Source organism: Danaus plexippus, unplaced genomic scaffold (assembly GCF_018135715.1).
Source record: "Danaus plexippus unplaced genomic scaffold, MEX_DaPlex mxdp_38, whole genome shotgun sequence".
Taxonomy (NCBI): Eukaryota; Metazoa; Arthropoda; class Insecta; order Lepidoptera; family Nymphalidae; genus Danaus; species Danaus plexippus.
Genome location: NW_026869859.1, coordinates 255,153 through 263,804, shown reverse-complemented (window position 1 = coordinate 263,804; position 8,652 = coordinate 255,153). Strand labels below are relative to the sequence as shown.

General features: G+C 34.6%; 1 long non-coding RNA gene across 1 annotated transcript; it reads right to left on the bottom strand.

Moving 5' to 3' along the window:
* Window positions 1–3,880: 3,880 nt before the first annotated feature.
* On the bottom strand, window positions 3,881–7,345 carry LOC133320609 (uncharacterized). The gene is made up of 3 exons (XR_009753856.1): window positions 7,260–7,345; window positions 4,723–7,175; window positions 3,881–4,564 (listed from the first exon to the last, which is right to left on the bottom strand). It is a non-coding gene; the product is annotated as an uncharacterized LOC133320609 (long non-coding RNA).
* Between the last annotated feature and the right edge of the window lie 1,307 nt (window positions 7,346–8,652).

The window sequence follows — 8,652 nt, the reverse complement described above, 5'->3', positions numbered from 1 at the left end:
ATTAGGGATTACTTTGATATAGTTAAGATAGGTTCTTATTACGTAGGAAATAAAATAGTTATAGTTTATAAAATCCCCATAGTTTTGCCTTATACTTATGACATGTATAAACTATCTATTATACCTAACCTTAATCAAGAAATCCTTATTCCACCGTTCTCTTACCTAACCTTGTATGAGAAAGATTTCATGTACATAGAGGCAGAATGCCCTAAGTCCAGTAAGTGGTATCTTTGTGAGGATAATCGCCATCTTCAAAGCCAGGAATCCAATGATTGTATCCAGCATCTCATCTTAACTCAGCAACGTGGTTCGTCGTGCAACCCTATCACCGTATCATTGAAGAAGGCAGCTTTTGAGAAACTCGACGATCTACACTACAGCATCAGTTTCCCAGCTCCGACTAAAACTCATTTATCCTGTGGACAAGATTCGTATCGCACACTACACGGCAGCTATCTCGTTACAATTCCTCAAGCATGTTATATTGAAACACCGCAGTTTACATTAACAAACGTCAATAACCGGCTAAAAGGACAAGCGGTGAGAATAATGGACCTGCCCAGCTACAACGTCACTCCAGCCTCAGCATCTAAAATTAAACTGAACTCTATCGATTTGAAGCGTCTTCATGAAATAAACACCAAGGTCGGCTTACAACCTTTGCTGACCCTAGACCAGAACCGAAATTATACACTGTATCACACCACTATCCCTCTCTACGTGGTACTGATGAGTGTAGGCACACTAGCCGCCGCTCTATTATATCGCAAGTATTTCTACAAGCGGACATTACATTCCGGAGACAACCCTGAAGACAACCAGATGGAATTGCAAGCAGTTTACACCATCCCAACACCAACCAGAAGGGTCGATCTCAATCAACCCCCAGCTCAATTCACAACTAACGTTGCCCATACTCGCTGATCTTCAGGAGGGAGGTGTTACGTGACGGTGTCATAGCGATAGTTAAATTAGATATTAAAAGAATTACGGTGTAATCGCAGGCCGCGCTAAGCTTCTAAGTAAACTTGTTCATTCTACACGGGTCTGACTCAGCAGTTCCGTGTGAACAGACTTTTTAGTTTTATATTTCTTTTTCGAATATTTTAGAATATTGTGTCACTATTTGTTCACCCTTCGTACAATATAGTCGAACCAATTAATTGTAATTTAGATTTAAAATTAAATTAAGTCATTTAAATTTTGGTTTCATTGCATCCACCGACCGTCGAAATCATAATTTTATTGTTGTTATTATTGTTATTGTTATTATTATTATTGTTATTATTGTTATTATTGTTATTATTGTTATTATTAGTCAGTCAGTCAGTATTGCGAGATCGTCAGCGAAGGCTAAGATGGATTCTGTGTATTTGTTATTGAACTTGAACCGATACCCCCATTTTTTCTCGTTGCTGATTAGTTTATCTACTAAAATGTTAATAACATATTAAATATTATTGAACACAAGCAACAGCCCTGAAATAGTCCTACATTACTTCTCAAAGTTTTTGAAACTTTAATTTTGAGTAATATGTCGCGATCATATCACTAGTTAGTGATTATTAACAGTAGTTACTGTTGGCAAGTTATACCATTTTAGCACGAATAACATTAGCTCGTGTTGTATCGACCCGAACGCATTCTATAAGTCTATCCAACAAACTGTTATTTGTTTGTCGCTTTTTCTGGCATCTTTTAAGCTCTCCGACAACAAAGTGTTGTGTTCTAGGCATCCAGAAATCCCCGGTAAAAAACCCTTCTGGTGATTCGGCCTAAAATACCTGTTGTTAAGCTTGAACCGCGTCATTCTCGTTTGCGGGAGCGAGAAAAAGATTTAAACTACGGTGTTTGTTAAGGCTATCGGTCTAGTATCTTTTGGTTCCGTAACTCGATCTTTTTGGGAATGGGGACAAAAATTGCTTTCCCGAAGGATTCCGGGATTTGCTTCCTTGACCAGATTTTATCGTATATATTTCTAAGATGTTTACGAACCGATGGACATTTTTTTAATACTATATATGGGATACCATCAGGTCCTGGTGCAGATTTAGACGATTTTCTTTTAATATGATAATCTATTTCCTCCATCATTGATGGAATGCCGTGGAAGTCGAAGCGAGGAATTTCAGGTTTTTGTCCGTCTGGATCCCTATATACTCTGAAACTTTTGGGCACTTCATAGGTGCTTTTAAAATGGTCGTAAATTTGTTCGTTGGTCAAGAGAAGCTTTCTGAGTTCTTTCTTAAAAATGGTTTTCGAGTACTCAAAGGGGTTTTTATCGAAATCTACTTCATGTTTTGCCCGGTCAAAATTGTTGAGATATTCCGCGGTTTGCGCTGATATTCCTTGAATTAATTTAAGAATTGATCTTAACACCCTAACTAGTTGGTGACTAAGGTTATTATCGCCTAAGGCTTTGGCTATACGTAAATTTTTTAGTAATTCCCGTTTTTTTCTCCTCATTTTCACCTTGAACGAATTTTCTTTGTTTTTATGAATGAAAAAAATCAGTCAAATGTAATTTTATTTACAAATGTCTTGTATGTACTACAACTCGCAGTGAATCTAATATCTGTACATCAAATTACAGAAAAGGGTGGTCAAGTTAAATTTGATTCTAAAGGCTGTACTATACTGAACAAACAAAATGTTATTGTAGCAACAGCAACAAAAGATAACAACATGTACCGGCTTAACATGAATACTGATTATGCATACATGTCTGATGTTAAACAGAATGATATATTTTTATGGCACCAAAGGATGGGTCATCTGAACTTTGGCACCTGAAGAAATTAAAAGAGAGTTTCACTAAAGCATTCACATTGTCAGATACACAAGTAAACAATATAACTTGTATAACATGTAAAGAGGACAAGCAAACGAGAATGCCTTTCAAGAGTCAAGGATCACATTCCTCGAAGCCATTGGAACTGATGCATTCTGACTTATGTGGCCCTACGGAAACACAGTCACTAGGAGAGGGTAAATACTTCTTATCATTTTTGGACGATTATACCAAAAAGGTATTTGTGTATATTTTAAACAAGAAAACTGAGGTGTTGTCAAAATTCAAAGAGCTCAAAACAGAAGTTTAAAATCAAACTGAATGTAAACTCAAATGTATTCGGACTGACAACGGCCTGGAATATGTCAACAAACCACTCTCTGATTTCCTAAAAACTGCTGAAATAAGCCATCAAACATCAACTCCGTATACTCTCGAGCAAAATGGAGCTGCAGAGAGGTTAAATAGGACTCTAGTAGAGAAAGCAAAGTGTATGATTCTGAATGATGGCTTGGCAAAGTTTTTCTGGGGTGAGGCTATAAAAACTGCCACATACAGCAGAAATAGATCTCCAACTAGATCTTTATCGTTTAAAACACCTGAAGAGGTTTGGACAGGACATAAACCAAATATAAGTAATATGAAAGTGTTTGGATGTGAAGCCATGGTCCATTTACCGAAAGAAAAACGCAAGAAATGGGATCCAAAAGCACAGAAAATGATCTTTATTGGCTATTGCGATAACACAAAAGGGTACAGGTTCATATTACCAAATACTAAAACTATCATAAAAAGCAGGGATGCTGTATTTCTGGAATCTACTGTGAAGAGGAACTATACTGCTCTGGAATAATCTGAAATAGAAAACAAAACATCAGATATACCTTGTAAAAGTAATAAAGAAATATTAATGCCAAATGAGTCCAATGAAGAAGGAAGGGAAGAACCTTATAACACAGAGAGCTCAGATAATCCTGTTAAAAATAATTCAAATTTAGATGAAAACTTACCAGAAATCAAGATTACTCCTTCCCGAAGCAACATAACATTGAGACCTAGAAACAAAAATAAAGAATAAACCTATGATAACAACAACAAACAACACCTTTGCTATGATGAATGCTTAGTGCCTGAGCAAGTCCCCGAAACATACAGGGAAGCTATTAGATGTGTGAACACTGAAAAATGGAAAAATTCAATTGAAGAAGAACTTGAAGCCCATGAAAGAAATGGAACATGGATATTGGTGAGCATGCCTGAAAATACAAACATCATTGGCTGTAAATGGGTCTTTAGAATAAAAGACCAACCAACAGGTCCTCGCTTCAAGTCCAGGCTTTGTGCAAAGGGTTATGCACAGGCACAAGGTATTGACTATAAGGAAACATACTCACCCACTGTCAGGTATGATTCCATACATTTATTGTTATCTCTAGCTGCTCAAAATGGTTATGAAATTCTTCAACTTGACACGAAGACAGCTTTTCTGTATGGGGAACTAGAAGAAAACATATATATGTATCCCCCTGAAGGTCTAATACATGAACCCAATAAAGTATGTAAATTGATAAAGTCACTGTATGGTCTTAAACAAGCACCACGGTGCTGGAACACTAAATTCTATTCTGTACTTCAAAAATTTGGTTTCATAAATAGTGAAGCAGACCAATGTGTATCTGTTGCAAATACTAAAGGAACAAAGTATTATCTCTGTATTTATGTGATGTGATGATGGGCTTCTATTTTGTAAATCAAAGTCGGTTCTGCAATCTGTAACAAATGATTTGAAAGCAATATTAGATATGACAATATGCCCACCTGGAAACTTTGTTGGAATGGATATTCAAGTTTCTCACAAGTACATCTTCATACATCAATCCAAGTATATCAAACAGTTGCTAAATTAATTTAATATGAATAATGCTAACCCCAACAGTGTTCCAGTTAACCCTCATTCAAAACTAGAGAAAAGCGAGCACCAGCCTGACAAGAATCTTACTTATAGAGAAGCTGTTGGTTCTTTGATGAATGTCGCCATAGTAAGCAGACCATACATAATGTTTGCTGTTAGCTTAGTAAGTAGATTTTTGAATTGCTACAATGAAACTCACTGGACAGCTGTCAAGAAGATTCTAAAGTATCTCAAAGACACTATCAATTATGGCCAGAGTTTCTGAAAACCTTCTGAATTAGTAGGCTACAGTAATGCTGATTATGCTAATGACATCACAACTAGAAGATCAACAACTGGATACATTTTTATCAAATGTGGAGCTGCTGTAACATGGTGCAGTCAAAGGCAACACATTGTCGCTCTATCGACTACGGAAGCGGAATTTATGGCCGCCTGTGCTGCCACCAAAGAAGCCATTTGGATTAAACAATTATTGTCATTTTGGTGAATTTCAGCAACAAATAGTAGTGATAAATATAGACAGTCAAAATGCAATAAGCGTTATTAAAAATGGAAATTTTCATAAGAGGTGTAAACATATAGACACTAAATATCATTTTATAAAAGAAAAGTTTTATGCTAAAGTTATTGATCTAAAATATGTTTCAACATGCAATCAACTTGCTGATTTTATTTTAGATAAATTCCAATCTATGAGAGACCAAATTGGCATGTTATCCATAGATATGTTGTGTAATCTTTAATATAATTAAGTAAGTTTACTTTGTTTCGTTTGTAATTAATTTAGTACATGAAAGGCTCAAATTTGGCAGGAGTGTTGAACTAATTATTAAATTTTGCCTTTCCATACTAAGTCCATGTACATACATATATAATACTTTACTAGATGTAAATATATAGTCTGTGACAGCTCAACTAATATAAATTGTCTATGATTCTGTGGTACAACAAGTGTAGTTTATTTTCACCAAAATTCCTTTATTTTATAATAAAATTATCAGTAATAATCAAAATTTACACTGTCTATAACGAAAACATTTTTTTTCTAAACATTGTATATTGTAACATCAAGTGTTATTATGCCTTTTGCCTTTTTAACGCCATTAATTGTTTTTAAGTTGGTAGTGTTATTATAACTCAGTTCTTTATTTTTTATCCTTAGAAGTTTTGAATTTATCAATGAGACATTTGAACCCGAGTCATATATACCAAATATTTAAATGTTTCTGTTTAATGTTAATTTTACTTTAATTAATGGCGGCACTAGTTGTTTTTTTGTACTTCACTTTGTAGTTCACATTCCAATTCTGAATTATTTATAAGACTTATTTGTTTTTTCTTTTTTTGACTATTTATTTTTGTCTTGAACCAACAGTTACCTTCTGAATGATACAACACTCCTTTGTTCTACTTCTCACAAATTTTACATTTTTCCTTTATTGGCTTGGTATTATTTTTTTTTGAATTTTATGGATCTTTTCTTTGTAACAAAATGTTCCAACTTTCCCAGATCATTAAATAAGTCTTGTGTGTATGTAATATTCTCTTTGTCAATTCTATCTGTAATGAAGTCTGGTAAGCCGGCAGCAATAATATCTATAAGAGTGCCCTGGTCCATTGTTTTTCTTGTTTCAAGTAAGAGTTTTTCCTTTTTTATTGCATATTCTAACAGAGAGCCTCCTGCTTGATATTTGAAAGATAAAGCATAGTTGCTTGTAGTCCATCCTTTATTACCAAATGTTTTTAAGAAGTTTCTTTTCCATGCTGACTATTCTGACTGTAAGGTAAATTTAATCATCATGGATGTTTACCAATAAGTGCATGATTTTTCTTGAAAAAATCTAAGAATTTCAATCTTTTCTTCAATTGTTCCTAAATCAAACCTTGCACATTCTTTTTCAAAAACCTACATCCACTGACATGCATTTAAATTTTTTCTATCAAACTGTTCAATCACAAATTTCTCTGTTAATTTTCTTATATTTTATTTTTCTGTTTTCTGCTGAACATCAATAAATTTTTCTAAAATTTTTACTACAGGATTTCCAGTGCTCTTTCTATAACTAATAGCCAGTTGTTCCTGGGTTATTTCTTCAAGACATTAGTCCTGAAAGATCATATTTTCAGCTTCGTCAAAGTATGTTTGTAAAATACTCTCAGTTACTTTTATCCATACACTTCTTGTTTGATATCTTTTTTTTATGTGTTTCTCACTGTAACAAACGATTTTAAAGTTTGTATTTGTTTATGAAGTGAAGCTGCTTGATACTCTTCAGGGATTAGGTACACCTTGTCATCTGTCGTGGCTATTGAGGTTATGGCAATGTAGTTAGACTTTCCGTCGGCCGTTGGATTGTATTTAAACGTAAGTTGTAGCTTTTTCCATTTTCAGACAGTAAATGTCGTTTTATAAGATATAATATTGTGATTTGGATGACACAATCAATTAAAAGATTAATGGTTTCTCTGTAAGAAAAGATCTTATTGTTAGGTGTTCTACCAATGTTACAATCTATACTAGGTTCACAATAAAAAGTTTACAACACTAACCTGTAAGTAAGTGTTACCGACATATTAATCCTTGATATGGAATATCACATTTTGTTTGTTAAATGACGTTAATATTTATAATAACTTCTAATAGTATTAAATTATGACAACTTAACTTATATCGATTTAAAGGAAATGTTTTACCGATTTATTTTTGTAAAGTGATAGTTTTTTTTTACGTAGGGTATTATTTTATTTTGTTTTTGAGTATGGTATGTTTTTTTAATATGGTATGTTTTTTAAAACGGAACTCGATCGGTCACTCGCTGTTGGATACCGATCGAGACGGTTGTGCTTGAAAGTATAAAATCATTTTAAAGTATCAAGGTGTTTTCTTGTAATCGACTCATCAGGTTATAGCCTACCACTTCTAGTAAAAGCGTTATTAGAATAAAACTCCCAAATACGGCTCCTGAGCGTGATCGAAAGAAGTGTATATTACATAAGGAAACGACATTTAAAGCTATTAATTTACAATGTCGATTCTAATACAACAATTAAAGTAAATATGATCTATTCTACAAGTCCTCTTCGTGGCAACAGTATTGAGTATCGTTATACGTTATACAATTTAAAATAAACCACATATAACAATATTTGGTGTTTTTCTATGACACATGAAGAACATTTTTTTTTTTTTCAAAAATATACCCACTTTAAAAAGAATAAATATGACGGTAAAACTGAGTCGAGAACAAGAACGGCGTAGGGCTGAAAGTCCTCCTCAGTCAAATGTTATAAGCCAGCAGTTGGAAACAATCTTGAACCGTCTGACGGCACTGGAGCAACGACCGACATCCTTGGAGCGCGGGCCAATGACGCTGCGTGCTTCAACGCTGGAGACGAGCTGTGAGACCGAAGACATGCGGCGCGATCTGCGCGAGTCAGTGCCATTACCCGCACTTACCGAGAGACCGCTACTATCTCGGGTTTCTACGGCGACCACTACACAGGTTGTTGAGGAGTTTTTAGAAGTGATAACCTCCTTCAACACGGTGAGACGAACCCAGTACTATGTCTCAAATTTTGACTCTAATTTACGTTGTTATATAGTGAGTTGTTAGATAATAGGTTATACGGTCATACAGTAAATGGCAAAGGGCTAGTAGTTCCCGGACTTTGCCAAGTGGAAAATTGTTGAAATGCACCATGATGTCATACGTCACATAGTATTAAAACGTTGTACTAATCTAATAAAATCTGAGTTTTGGTTTCCTAAAATAACCCGTTTTATCAAAAAGTATGTAACTTCTCGTTTACACTATGCTTATGGGAAGGGAATATATGGCAGGAAGGAAGGATTATTATATCCTATACCTTAACCGACGGAACCATTTAGGATGATGCATGTTGATCAATTTGGTCCATTTTGTAGGACTAAGAAAGATGATGT